Raw genomic sequence first — 15,440 nt, 5'->3', positions numbered from 1 at the left:
TCGGTGCTACCTGACTCCAAATGGTGAAAGACAGGGAAAGATGGGGAAAGGATGTGGGATGGCTAGCCAGAAGACAGATCTCAGCAGTAGGTAATGAAGGAAGTTGGTTCACTTTTCCCCACTTTCTTCCTGCTCATGAGATGAGATCTTAAGTGACCAGTACAGAACATGGCCAGATATTGTTTGTTTTTAAGGGATATTCTCAGGATCTGGCACTGTCACAGATGTGACAGTCCTGGGCACATAATATTGCAGTTACAGCATTGTGTTGTCGAAGGCTTTCATGGCCAGGATCACAGGGTTGTTGTATGTATTCTGGGCTGTATGGCCATGTTCCAGAAGTATTCTCTCCTGACGTTTCGCCCACATCTATGGCAGGCATTCTCATCCTACATGGATCAATAATATTGGAATTCTCCAGAAAGGTCTGAAACTGCAAGTGGCAATTTTGGTATATTAGGAAACATCCAGACACAGAAGGCTCAGGTTGCCTCTCTCTAGGATGATTCTTCCTTTCTTCTTTTGATTGCTTTCAGTCTGTAATTCATATCTTGAATAGGCAAACAAGTGAAAAGCAGAAATATTTTACATAGTTGATACTTCAAATACTTATTTATTAGTCTTTATTTTTTATTAGTATACATATTTAAACCTGATCCTCAGTTCTTATACTTTATTGATTTTAACATTCAAATATTGATGCTTTCAGCTCATAGCACTTCCCTTCTGTTGCAGCTATTATTCCTGTAACCTTTAATTTGGAAATCTTATGTAACTTAATTGTGAGTAAGCCATGCTAAAAACAATGGAAATTACAATTAAATCAACATGCACAGGTTCATGTTGTTAGAAGGAAAAAGAAGTGTTAGTAGTCCCTTGAATTCTTAAACATGTCAGGGTAGTTACTCTGAGATGACTCCAGTGAGGCTATATATTGTTTTCAAATTGCAATTTCTGCTATCATTTAGTTCTCTGTGAGGAACAGAAGGTTTGGGAATTGATTCAGCTCCTCTGCAGCATCACAGTAATAAACATTTGGAAAGCATTTCCATTTGTTTTAAAAGCACATTTTCTGCTGTAACTTCCTTTAAAGTAATGGAAGGATAAACAAAGAAATGTTTACTTTATTCGGGGCTTTCTTTTTCAGAAGCAGATTTTTATTTACAATGTTTTTCTTAAAGTTTCTCTATTTAAAATATGTGCATTGCTTTATGGAAAGGAAACCTCTCTCTATATTTTTTTTTAAAGTTCCAGGCCTCTCTAATTATATTTGGGAAACATTTCTGTTATTTTTTGACAATAGAAATCTTATATCAGGAGATAATACCTAGATTATTTTAATCTAAATTATTTTTAAATTATGGTTTTAAATATGTACAGTAGAGTCTCACTTATCCAACGTAAACGGGCCGGCAGAACGTTGGATAAGCAAATATGTTGGATAATAAGGAGAGATTAAGGAAAAGCCTATTAAACATCAAATTAGGTTAGGATTTTACAAATTAAGCACCAAAACATAATGTTATACAACAAATTTGATAGAAAAAGTAGTTCAATACGCAGTAAGGTTATGTTGTAATTACTGTATTTATGAATTTAGCACCAAAATATCATGATATATTGAAAACTTTGACTACAAAAATGCGTTGGATAATCCAGAACGTTGGATAAGCGAGTGTTGGATAAGTGAGACTCTACTGTATTGATAACATTTAAAATGCATTGGTTGTATACATTCTTTTAACTGATGTTATATAACAACAACACCATCATAATTGATTTAGAGTGACAAGGCAATCATAGTAGTTATGTCAGTTAGACATAGAACAGACATGCAGTGTAAAATGTAAAACAGCAATAGAATATAATAAAATAAAAGAACATGGCACTGTAGTAACACAGTACAGTTCCTATGTACCATAAATAAGAAAACATAGCCATCTTAGTAATACCTCATTTCCTTAAAGTCAGGTGTAATTTTCTAGCTGCTACATTCCTTCAATCTTTTAGCCCCACTTAATACAAAACCTATCATTTAAAAAATAAATATAATCTATTTATAAGCCACAAACCAAACAATGAAAACCTTCAGCCCAAGTCAACAACAAAACTGAATTATACCCAGGATCATTATTACCAGCTTTCAAATCCTTGGTGACATACTCATGCCTTTATATAGCCTGTCTCTAGAATGATAAAATATGCAAGTGTCTAGCTAAATATAGCGTACAAAATGCATATGGTGAATCCGCCAATGATTCTAAAGTAACACACCTGATTACTGGATTACCAGGATACAAACTTCCCATATGCTTGGATGAAGTGTATGAAAGATGTATTGCTTTCATGTTGTGTTTGTGAGCTCCTTTGAGTAATCGGATTAGCCACTGCTGGAAGAAGGAAGTTAGAAAAATTGACCACTATTTTTTTATTCACCACATGCTATTTTTATCTGAGAGGAGGGGATTCAAAAGAGTTTTTGTAAAGCTAGTGAAAATAGACCAAATAGGGGTGGGGATCAATTATAAATAATTACAGTATATTTTACTAAAAATTACATTCCATGGCACATTCTCTAATTCCTGCTCATCTGAAATAACAAATGAGCGATCAATAAGGAAACAGATACAGGTTTGATAACAAGTTGATAAGACAACAGGACCAGTGAAGTTGCTAATACTTTTATTCTGTTTTAGGAATATGTTAATTTTTTTTAAAAAACCCTCCCCCTTTGCATCTGAAGTAGTGGTTTATAGCCTGCACAAACAGATAACAACAGATAGTTTGGCTTGCACCTGATTTTCTTGGCTGCATTGGGTCTTGATTGACTCTGTGTTATATATGATAGTCTATGAGGCTATAATTCATTTAAGGATGCCTCTAACAGCAACATTCATTGGAAGTTCTGCAGATGCTGCACTCCATCAAGTATTTGCACACCTTCTCTGAATGATTGAGAGGCTGAAGGGAGAAGCCAAGGGAGCAAAGAAGCCTCAAGAAAAAATAGTGGATGTGAACATTTTGTTTGGCACAGAGCTATTCAAAAACATTTTGCTGTTCAAAATAATGAAGCGAATGACACCTTCCACGCCCCGGGATGTAAATGTAAATCTTTGTAGTTGCTGTCATATGTAGTATAAAATAGCCATATCTGTACAACCACCACACCTCACCACCCGAGATGTACATGTATAGGCTCCAAAACAGAACCACTTTTGACTTTCTCAAAGAGTAGCTAGTCAAAGCCTTTCCTAGTCACAGCTGTACTACATTATCTACTATCACCAATTTTGCTTATGTTACTGCATAAAACTATTGAAATACTGAATACTTCCTAAAGTTCTGTCTCTCCCAGTGCATGGTCCTGCAGTTGTCAAAAAAAAAGTATGGGCAGGAAATAGCATTGATAGAATATGGGGGCAAGGTGATTGGTCTAACACTTCTGTCATCATTTTCTTAAGTGATTCCTTATCTGAGCCATTACCATCTTTGACTAATCCAAGTACTGCCTCAGGAAATCTAGGTGGACAATGTTTGAAGAGAAATTCTGTTGTCATGCTTAAACCTGAAATGCTTAAAGAAGAGTTAAACATCCAGAGCAATTCAATCTTGGGTGGAATTTACTTGAATCAAAAGATGGGACTGTGCTTCCTTGTTGAGCTGACAACACTTTTTCAGACCCCCAGAATCCAGAGAATCTCGTTATTTTATTTTATTTTTCAAAGTTCTGACTTTGACTTAGAAGGTCTGGGTTAGCTTGTCCTCCTTTCCTTATATTGTTCCAGTCACAGAGTTAACCCTAACAAAGGATGCCCCCAGGCAGAAAGTAGCTAGTAGAAGTAGCCATTCAATGCAAATTAGGGTGATTAACTGCAACATTTACACTGACAAGAGTTCTTCCCTCACCCTGGACTTCCCACAGATATATATAAAACTTCCTTGCTTAGTTTCTCCATACCTCACAACCTCTGAGGATGCCTGCCGTAGATGTGGGCAAAATGTCAGGAGAGAATATCTCTAGAACATGGCCATACAGCCCGGAAAACATACAACAATCCAACTTTCCAATTGTTTGAATCTATTTTAAAGAAATACTTTCCCTGCATATTGCAGCTTGACAAAACACGCCCTCTTTCGCTGGGGTGTGCGTGTGTGTGTGTGTGCATGGATTAAGGGAATTACTGTATTGCCTTACTTTTCAATCCTTCTTGCCATGTCCAAACTTTCAGTCTTGCAAGTTTGCTATTATTCATAAATCTTTCCTGCATGTGAAACTTTACCATTATATTTGCTATTTCCCAATGCAACACTACAAGACCTAGAAAATGCCTAGAGATGATGTATTTTGTTGGAGATCGATAAATGAAAGTATGTAAACTGGTCCCAAGGATATGGGGACTGAACTGTATCCCACCAAACCTAATGTTTCCTGTACAAATCATTTTAACATGGAGCAGAAACATTTAGATCTCAGTGCGCTAAATGTGGCATTGGGACATGAGATAAACAGTCATACAAACATTTTATATAAGCTATATTTGTCATGCTATAAGCATACAGATTATTACTAAACGTAATCATCTTGAAAGCATTTCTTTTTGAAAAGGAGCCCTCAGCCAACATTTATTTTTAATACATAAAAGCTGAAATAGCCTTTGCTGCAAGAAGCTTGGATCAATCCTCATAACAAAAATGCACAGAGCCAACTTAAGAATAGTAAAAATAGTAAGAATCAATATCACTTGACATGAGATATGAAGGTTACAAAAATGGAAACAATCATCCAAATTCCATTTCTACACAAAGGTACAAATGGGTTGGAGACAAGCTTCTTCCTCATTTTCATTTATTAGAAAAGCAAATTATATTAGGGTTTAAGATAGGCATTTTTTCTTTGTTAACAAGTGAATAAAATATTATATTTGAAATGCAAGCCATTTCCTAACCTCAAAGTAGGATATAAACTTGTTCTTTTCAAAACTAGCTTTATTTTTTGAAATGATGTCATAGTGAAGCTTGAAATGATTAATTTTCAAAATGCTGGGATTTACATAGAGTCTGGTGGATCATGATACGGGTTGACTGGCACACATATCCTTCACTAATACCGTACTTGGAAATGAGAAACATTTTGCTAATTTCAAAATTCCTCATGAGGCTTTAATTCATTTCCTAGTTTGCTGACTATAGTACGTAAGGCAAATATAGATCCTCTTGCATAGGCAAAGCTTCTGAAATGTTTGGGGAATTTTAAAAAACATTTTAAGTATAAAAATATAATAATAATCATAATCATAATAATAATAATAATAATAATAATAATAATAATAATAATAATAATAATAATAATAACAACTCTATTTTATTCCCCTGCCAACCATCTCCCTGAAGGGACTCGGGGCGGCTTACAATCGGGACCAAGAAAAATTCTGACATTTCTGAAAGATACACAAACACGTACACACTGCTGGCATCAATGGATACTCTTATTGGTCTTCATTGCATGATGCCACTATTCCACACTTTTTGTGCAATCAAGGATAGTGGCAACTTATCAGAATTGCAACCCTGGTACTGCACAATCCAGTGAGTGGGTAAGTCCACCAAATGCTAGAGAATATAGCAGGAGAAGTGTTCTTCCTGGAGGTTCAGTTACAAAAAGGTCTAGTTTATAAAGCTGTTTTAAAACGTAATTTTTTAAAAAGTATTTATTAGAATTTGGCTGACCACCTCCGTCTCAAGCTCTGGTGGTGGAAACAAGAGAGAGGGCCTTCTCAGTAGCTGGCCCTCAACTCTGAAACTTCCTTCTTCCCAGGGAAGCCAGAATGGCCCACTCCCTGCTGTTCTTTTGGCGGCAGGCTGAAACCTTTTTATTCAGATAGGCTTTTAAAGATTAAGGTGTTTAAGATCTAGTCAGAAGGGGCTGTGGGTGTTAAATTTTTAATGGATTACAACTGTGAAATTTTTACTGCTGGTTGTGTTTAATTCTATTTTATTTTTTGCATATTTTTATATTTTAAATTATATAATAATGCTTTTTTGTCAAACCGCTTTGAGTCCCCTTTGGGGAGATAAGGTGAAATAGAAGCTGATGAAACCATTGATCATCTCCTCAGCTGCTGTAAGAAAATTGCACAGACAGACTACAAACAGAGGCATAACTGTGTGGCCCAAATGATCCATTGGAACTTATGCATCAAGTACCACCTGCCAGCAGCAAAGAACTGGTGGGATCACAAACCAGCAAAGGTCGTGGAAAATGAACACGCAAAGATACTGTGGGACTTCCGAATCCAGACTGACAAAGTTCTGGAACACAACACACCAGATATCACAGTTGTGGAAAAGAACAAGGTTTGGATAATTGATGTCGCCATCCCAGGTGACAGTCGCATTGATGAAAAACAACAGGAAAAACTCAGCCGCTATCAGGACCTCAAGATTGAACTTCAAAGACTCTGGCAGAAACCAGTGCAGGTGGTCCCGGTGGTGATGGGCACATTGGGTGCCGTGCCAAAAGATCTCAGCCGGCATTTGGAAACAATAGACATTGACAAAATTACGATCTGCCAACTGCAAAAGGCCACCCTGCTGGGATCTGCACGCATCATCCGAAAATACATCACACAGTCCTAAACACTTGGGAAGTGTTCGACTTGTGGTTTTGTGAAACGAAATCCAGCATGTCTATCTTGTTTGCTGTGTCATACAACATCGTTGTGTCAATAATAATAATAATAATAATAATAATAATAATAATAATAATAACAACAAACAATTTGATTAAAAGTACTTAGGTTCACCCTAATTTATTAAATCAATGAAAAACGTTTCAACACTCATTACAAAATTAGGGGGTAGGGGAAAATAGTTTATAAAATGTTTACAAAATTGGACGGGGTCTATATCATAACTATAGCAAGTTAACTATTTTTCATTAACTTGTGTAAAGTAATTGTGCCAATGGAGAAACTTCAGGGGCTACTATCTCCCTCATTGTTAGAGCTATTGACATGAAACTTGCTACAATTATAGAAGACATTTATCACTATTAGACAATCAAGGGTAAGAACGTTTTACTCATACTGATTTTTGGAGAATTTTAAAATTTCTTATGAACAACTTTAAAAAACTACAAGAGCTATCTCTTTGAATTTTCTATACAATGACACAAGATAACAAGGGGTCATTCCCGCCCCCAAGTTTCAGAAATATATATACATCTACTGATTTTGAGGGAATTTTTTTTAAAATTTTGACAAAATCTTTCTTTAAAAAGCCATAACAGCTATCTCATTGAATGCCTCTAATCAATAGAATGTGAATATAGGGATTTCTTCCCAGCCCAGCACAGATTTACTTAATAGTATTGAAGTATCAATCACTCTTCTTTGAAAATCATAAATTGTGTGGTTGGCTGGGTGTTGCTACAGAGGGAATATAGCTCTTCCCTATCCTCATTAGTGCTTTCTGATGCTGAGCAGAATTCTGGGAAATGTAGTTTAGCGCAGAGCCTCTTGAATTCTCCGCCATAGGGCTCCTCATCTTCACACAGTACATTTCCCAGAATTCTGTGCTCTCTCAGCACAATTCTGTTTCTTTCTCAGCTCATTCAGCTTGTCCCGCCCTGCTGCTTTCCTCTCCCCATGGTGAGAGGCAGCCTATCTCCTTAATTTAAAGAGGAATAGCAACCTTTCTGGCTTTGGCTTGCTTGTGCTGAAAATGGAAACTGACTTCTGAGCATTACAAAATTCAAGCAAAAAGTATTGGGTGAGTTTTGATTCTTATGTTTTTGCATGCCCCCCCCCCTTCCTTAATATCTGTTCGTATATACAAAACATACAGATTACATATGACATTCAATTTAAAAATGAAGATTTGCACACCCATAATAACTATCCTAAATGTGATAATAGGATAGTTGTTCTCATATGTGATATATGAGAAGTTGTTATGATGCCCTGTGAACAATTTGTAAACTCACTTTTTCTATGCACATTTCTGAGACTTGAGTTATCACTGCAAAATAGTTTTCATCTTTTCCCATAGTTACCACAAGAGTAGTAGCCATTTTTTTTTTAAAAAAGCACCAATATTCAACATGCATCCTGTGGTAATATATTTCTTGGGTTTTCCAAATGGTTCACATTACACTGACACTGAAACCATCACAGGTTTATTCTTCATTCCTGGAACATCCAAAACTGGATGTAGATGGCTGTAGAAATACAATACTGTACCATCACTTTACTTTTCTTTGTATGGGCATGTGTAACTAATGCCTCCTGCAAGAAACATATGAAGGGTGGGTGGGATGGGACATCAAAAGGCATGCTGCGCATGAGTGGCCTTGTGCCTGCAGCTGCCTGCTGCTTGGGGGGTAGCCAGCTCCCCAGCCAATCGGGGGCTGCCCACAGCTTAAAAGGCTGCTCACAATTTGGGGGCAACCGGTTCACCAGCCAATCAGGGGGCGACAGAGGCCTCTGTTGATTGGCCAGCTGGGAAGCTTTCCCACCATCCAGGAGGATTCTGGGAAAAAAGAAGCCCCCACTGAAGCAGTCATGCAGAAGGGTGTCCTCCACGACAATCTCTCTGCCTGGTAAGTTGGGCAGAACATTTATTCTTTTTTACCCTCTCTATGAAGCTTTTAAAACTAGTGTGATAAATATATACTCTTTAGTTCGTCCAATCAAAGTATGAATCCTAGGATGTATCTGAGATCAGAAACAACATTTCTGACAATTCATTAATTACATTTTAATCACACAATAGCCTACATATCTCACAGGAATAATAATAATAATAATAATAATAATAATAATAATAATAATAATAATAATAATAATAATTTGTAGCCCATGCTATCTCCCCAAGGGGACTCAACAGAACAATTTTAATTTGCTCTTTCAAAAGGAATAAGAAGAAAGCCATGTAGAATTCGAGAGTTTCCTTCTTCAGTAAAGTTGATATAGGTCTAAATAGATCTAATTTGCATTGTGTTTTAAGCTTATACTTTAAATACAATACAAATAAAAACAAAGGATTTAAAAAAGAAATTGCAGATTATCTCATTTCCTAGACAATCATTGGTAATTATTTATAGAGTATAAAATGTAACAACTTCCACCATCTTCCAGTTGATAGGAAAAATCACTAATTATGCATCAGATTCTAACTTGATCCCTAAAACTCCTCTCCCCACTCCAGCTGTTAGAAAGCATTAATTTGCCCTAAGGTTGTCCTAACGCTTCCCCACAGACAATGGTTCATTAGCACAGATGAGTTCAAAGCTTTCTGTTTTTACAGCTGTAGACAGGGATGGAGAATAATTCATTATGCATGTGACAATTTCTGAGGAACTATAGTAATAATGATAACGGATGCAGGGTATTTGAAATCTTTCCTGCAGTAGAAAGGGTAATGATTTTATGGAGCAACAGATGGCACCATTGTTGTGCCACTTAAGACATTTCCCTTCTGTGAAACAATTTCAAGTCAGACTTTATTACATTATTTTGATTTTTCCATTGGTGACAGTGTCCCTCTCTTACTCCCTCTAAGGACTCACTTCATATAATTTTCTTCCCATTCTGAGGCAGACATAATGAAGAATGCAAAGATTTCCTTCTCATTGGCTCATCACAGAATGCCTTTAACTATTAAATAAGGGCCAGCCAAGTGCATCTAATTTTAGCCTACCAATGAAGATACCAGTGTTCTACAGATTTTTATTAATATTTTTTCTTTTGGAGATCTCATTTTATAGCTGAATGCAGAAATGTGTCCTCTCAGCCACAATTCCTTCTTAACAAGCAACAGTATATACTGGGCAATTTTCTTGAGGTAATCAGTTGTGACCTTTCAGATGCTACTGTACAACAAATTATATCAACACTAGCAGAAGTGCCAACCGTGATGAGGAGAGATGCAGTTCAAAAATATCTGGAAGGCCACAAGTGACCCCCTCTTGGAATATATACATATGAGGGACTTAGACCCAATTTTTAAATCCTCCAGTAATACAAGGTTAAAACAAGTACCTCACCAAACTACAAACCAAGTAAGATGCAGCTAAAGCAGAATATAGTCATATAATAATATAGATTCCCTTAATGTTTTTTGGTGGCAGCTCTTATAAACCCAAAACTTTGATGATAACAGTTTCAATTCTCCAATAACTGGCTGGATTGCCCCACATGGTCTACTCCTGTTTTAAATATGGCTGAGAGATAGAACCCAGGGTGACTATAGAAATATGAATGTAAGTGTGCCAAGAATCTTGAACCTCTGTGGTTGAAGTTACTGGGTTCTTTGCTTCTAACATATACAGAATATGTAGCATAATGTGAAAGGACTGGTATATAAGACAGCATTTCTTATGCTGTGATATTAGTCCACATAAAAATTGGCTTCCCCACACCTAAACTAAATTATTAGTTTGATAATTTCTCATTGAAAGTATTAATGGCCTTAATAATAGTACAGTATCTATCATTGTAGTAATACATTATTTAAAAAACACTCACCTACTCATTTATTATGTTGATCTATCAAGAAGACAAAGATTGTTTGAAGAAACAGTACTTAAAATATCAATAAGGACTACCTGAAGGGGGTTTAAATGGAAAATGAATAGCAAAAAAAGATATTGATAACAAGGTGTCTTGGGGAAACTTTAAAGGTTGACAGATATATTGAGGCATATTACTTTAAGATAACATAGAATATATTGTTTGTCTTGAAATAAAGTAATACAGCCACGGCTGTAGCCAGAAAAATTTTTTGGGAGAGGTTTTGAAAATTTCAGGGGGGGGGGGTGAACCCCTGACCCACCCGTCCTCCGGGTTCAGACTTGTCAATATCTGCTTGAGATAGTGCCTGGAGGGACTCGTAATGTTTTACGTCTCGTAGACTTAGCATGGGCATTTGGTTAACCAGTTAAAATTCATGAGTAAACCAGGTTTTTTTTTAACCTGAAAAATTTCGGGGGGGGGGGTTAAACCCCTAAACACCCCCCCCCCCCGCTACAGGCCTGAATACAGCTATAGGGTTATGCTACCAACCAGAAGCAATACAATCCATAAATAATCAATCAATTATAGTATAATATTTTGTGTCTTTCAGTTTCAGACATTTCTCTGGGCAACTGATAGGGCAAATGATGAATTTGGGGTATAGGGGATAATGATTTGGTGGTCTTCATCATTACAGTGACTAATTCCAAATATCTAAAATTCTCCAGCAATCTTGGCCAAAACTCTTGGGTAGAATAATTTTTATTAATCTCTTACTTTTTATTAGTATTTCTGTGGCAATGTAGGATGAATGTCAATTACATAAATCTCAATTTTTCCATGTCATCAATGCTTTTCAGTTTTCATATTAAATTACATTTCACAGACCATAGTGATTTCATCAGATTCATAGGTTCACCAGACCCCATATAATAATTCAGACTTATACAATGATATTCATATAAACTTTTATACATTCTCAGTTTACAGTTGCACCATAGCTTTTCTCGGAGATAACAGAGTATACATTTGAATCCACTATCTTCTTTGCGGTTTGGCTTCCTCTTGTCTTTTGAATGTCTTCCACCCTTTTCTAGAATAATTTTTAATATCCTTAAATAATTTTCTTCAACTGATGTGTACACTTCCTTCCTGCTTGGTCAACTGGGACATGATTTTTTTCTAATCACCAAACAGTTGCTTGTCAGACCTAAGATCTGTGGATACATTGTCATTACATATCTTCCTTTCCATCTTGCCTGTTTTCTCTGGAGTTTCAATCCTGATGTGTTTGTGACTTAGCAACTAAAACAGTGAGTAGACTTCCAAGAAGAGGCAGTGCAATGTGTTGATCTCTCTATATAATATGAATTCATTATATCTAAAAAATCTCAAATCTGAAGGGTAAAGATGTAATAGAGTTCAGGCAGTCAAGGCAGGGTGAAGATCTGAGTAGGATTTTGTGAGCTGTGAATGAGAAAAAAAATCAGGGTTTTTTTGTTTAATTTATTTTGTTATATAATAAATCTTATCTGTTTATTTTCTACAATTGAGTCTGACTGATCTAATTCATAAGAAGACTGGTTATGCTTCCAACAATTAGCCCATTGATCCACATAGCCACTAGAGGTGTGCATGATACCCATTTCTCCTGATTAATTCATTCTTTTGTTCCTTTCATTTTGGGCGGGAGCACAAAATGGGAACATCCCTGGAATGGAAATTAGCTCAAAATGAAAGAAAGTGGGTACCATTTTTTCCCTGCTTTTCATGAACAGAGTTCAATCTTTTTATTAATACCCTAGCAAACAAAAAGTAAACCCTCATTTACTCTCCTATTCCAGGAGGCCATAGGTCTTCCTAATCTGGAAGTGGGAAGCCTCCTTAAAATGCCTTGGAGAGTGCATGGCAACCAAGGCCCTCTTCTCCTTCTTTCTCAGCTCTTGGCGCTGCCACCTTGGATCATTGCTGCTGTTTGGCTGGGCACCTTCCTCTCCTCCTCCATCTCTCATACAAGGAAGCCACTTCCAGCCCCCCTCCTTGTTGCACCCCAAGGCAGCGTGAGTGCTGGAAACCAGACAGAGACCAATAATCATATAATATCTTTATTAAAACAATTATAAATTCAGGAATGAATAAGTGGAAAGGATGAGTGGATAATAGTCCTTTGTGAAAAGGTAAGAATTAGTCCAAAGAGTTGAAGAGAAATGTCCAATATTATTGTCCAAAGTCCAGAAAACGAAACACGCTCAAAACTGTTGGAAAGTTCTTGAGCGAGGAACAACAAGGAAGCAAGACTGAATTACGAAGTCCAAAGTCACTAGAAACTCTTTGATATCAATGCAGGAATGAGACGAAGCTAAGACCAAACTTGATTCAGGAACAGGAAGAGGGTCTACTCGGAAGTCACAGCTCGGCTTGGCCGCCAGGAACAGGAAACTTGAGCTTGTTTGGAGGTTCTAGCAGGGGAGCGCAGCTATCGTATACCCGGGACCAAAGACTGGAGACTTCGGTACACTCCTTCTATACCTGGGATGTCGTCCTCTTCCACCGAGCACGAAGCTTCAGGAGGGACGCACATGGAGCGGTGAGGGAGGAAGGGGACACCCACCTAGCCAGCCAGATCAGCCTAATCAACCATGGCGATCAATGGGGTGACAGATGTCGCAGCCAGATCGCCCTCACAACCTTACCTTAGGAAATTACTAATTTAAACCTTTTTACTCTGTATTTGTCTAGCAGCGGATTATTAGGCTGCAGGTAGGGATGTTTTGTATCTTTACATGGTTTTATTGTATGTATGTGTAAGAGTGTATGTATTGTATGTTTTACATGTTTTGATATGGTCAAAAGTGACTAATCAAAGAATTGTATTATGTATTATTAACAGGAAACTTGGCTTGGTAAAATCAGGAGCTAGAGTTGGTGAACTGTTCTCAGGAAATAGCCACGTTGACACCGCAAAGTGTTCACAGTGCAAGACACTTTTATGGAACTTAGATCAGATCACAATGAAGGGAAGCCAAACTCCCCAGAGGTTCCCAAGGGAATCTTCTTATCCATAATCCCCTTGAGATGCCAAGCGGTTACTCCTTCGGAGCCCTTGTTTTTCTGATCTCTGGCAATGCAAAAACTCCCTTCTGTTGAAGGGCACATTCTCTGGGGAACTCAGAACATCTGGTTCAGCCACAGGAGTAATATTTCTAGTATTTCTCCCAATCAAGGAAGCATCTGAACTATCAACAGCCGGCAGCTGTAATTGAAAGGAGCTCTGCAGACTAGGCAAAAAGTCAGAATAAGCTTCATCCTGGTCAAAGTTCATTTCTGAAACAGGTGTCTGAGGTATGACACTCCTTTTCCTCCTTTCTGCCTCTAATTCTAGAGTAAGAGGCATGAAGGAGGAAGAGGAGAGGAGCTGGAGGCCCCTTCCTTGCATGAGAGACAGAAGAGGAGAAGGAGAAGAAGGTGCCCAGCCAGGCAGCAGCAGCAAGCAAGGAGCCAAGGTGGCAGCTCCAAGACAAATCATGCCATTGCCAAAAATGATGGGAAGGGGAATTCACTCCATTGCTGCCAGTTTAAGACATGAAATAGTGGAGCTGGGCATTGGGCTGTGGTGTGTGGAGCATCTTTGACATTTAACAGAAAAGAATGGTGCCTTGCCCTGCTTCCCTCCTGCTGCTGCTCCTGGAGAAGTTAGAGGGCAGGACCAGTGAGGGAAAAGAGGGAATGTTTTTAAGGAAATTTTATTTATAGAAAGAAAAAAATCCCTAAAAATCAGGGGATGACCCAAACATTATAAAACTTGGTGAGCTAAAAGTGATAGATGTGAATATTTTCACCCATCTAGCTCTAAAACTGAGGGGGAAGGGAAGCTTGGGGAAGCCTGCACATAGTGGTCAATGGGTCAGATTTTTTTGTATTTTCGGATGCAGAACAAAACACCAATTTGGAAAGATGCCTGTTTTTGGGAGGTGCACAAAAACGAAAATGGGGGCTTATGAATGAAACAATTGGATAGTGATTCTATACAATTGCACAAGCCTAATAGCCACTTCTCCATAACCAAGGTTCCATGTTTGGGCCTGTTTGGATGGGCCCTAAGCTGCACCTTAGGATAACAGATATGTTAGGTATATTTATATCAGTTCTTGTGGAGAATAAGCAGGATAATGTTGGTGCATCAATGCTCTGTTTGTGGTGCATCCTATAGGAAACTATGAAGATAGCCATTATTGGAAAGAATTGATTAGGAAGATATTTGTTCTTATATTATTGTTAGTATCACTCTTCTGTTCCTTTGTTCTTAGGAAGCCAAACAAACTAAACTGAAAGGTGTCCTTTGCTTGAGCTATAGGGTTTTACTTTATGTTAAATTGAATAAAAGAAGATGTCACTTATAATAAAACATCAAGATTGCCCCAAAGTGCAGTGTCTATGTTCTGCTGACTATAGTATGTGGTCGTTTATAAGAAAGAAAAAAGTTAATGATAGGTTTTCATGCTGACATGCTTACTTTTATTTATTATTTTTATTCCTCCTCGGCAGTCTCTAAGATCTTAAAGTGTTTAGTTCAATGCAAATGTTAGCAAGTGTTAGTCTACTGCACTGCAGGCAATTAATTAGCAATCAGATTGAAACCTCCTAGCCCCAGTACGTGTATTGCTATGTAGTCACTTTATTGATTCTTATACCGTATTAGATTTTATGGCTCACCTTACAAAACACCAATGTTGCAGCATAGAACCACAGCATTAATCACTGACAAGTAATGCAATTTCTCTATAAAACGAGATTTCTTGAATTTTGAACACTGGGTTTTGGATGTCCCAATGTCTGGCAACCTCAAAAAGAGGGGAAGAAAATGATACAAATACAGAATTTCTCTGAAGGCAGTTAAAATTCCTACTGGAGAAGAAAAATCTGTTA

Source organism: Anolis carolinensis, chromosome 3 (assembly GCF_035594765.1).
Source record: "Anolis carolinensis isolate JA03-04 chromosome 3, rAnoCar3.1.pri, whole genome shotgun sequence".
NCBI lineage: Eukaryota > Metazoa > Chordata > Lepidosauria > Squamata > Dactyloidae > Anolis > Anolis carolinensis.
This window is presented reverse-complemented; position numbering follows the sequence as displayed.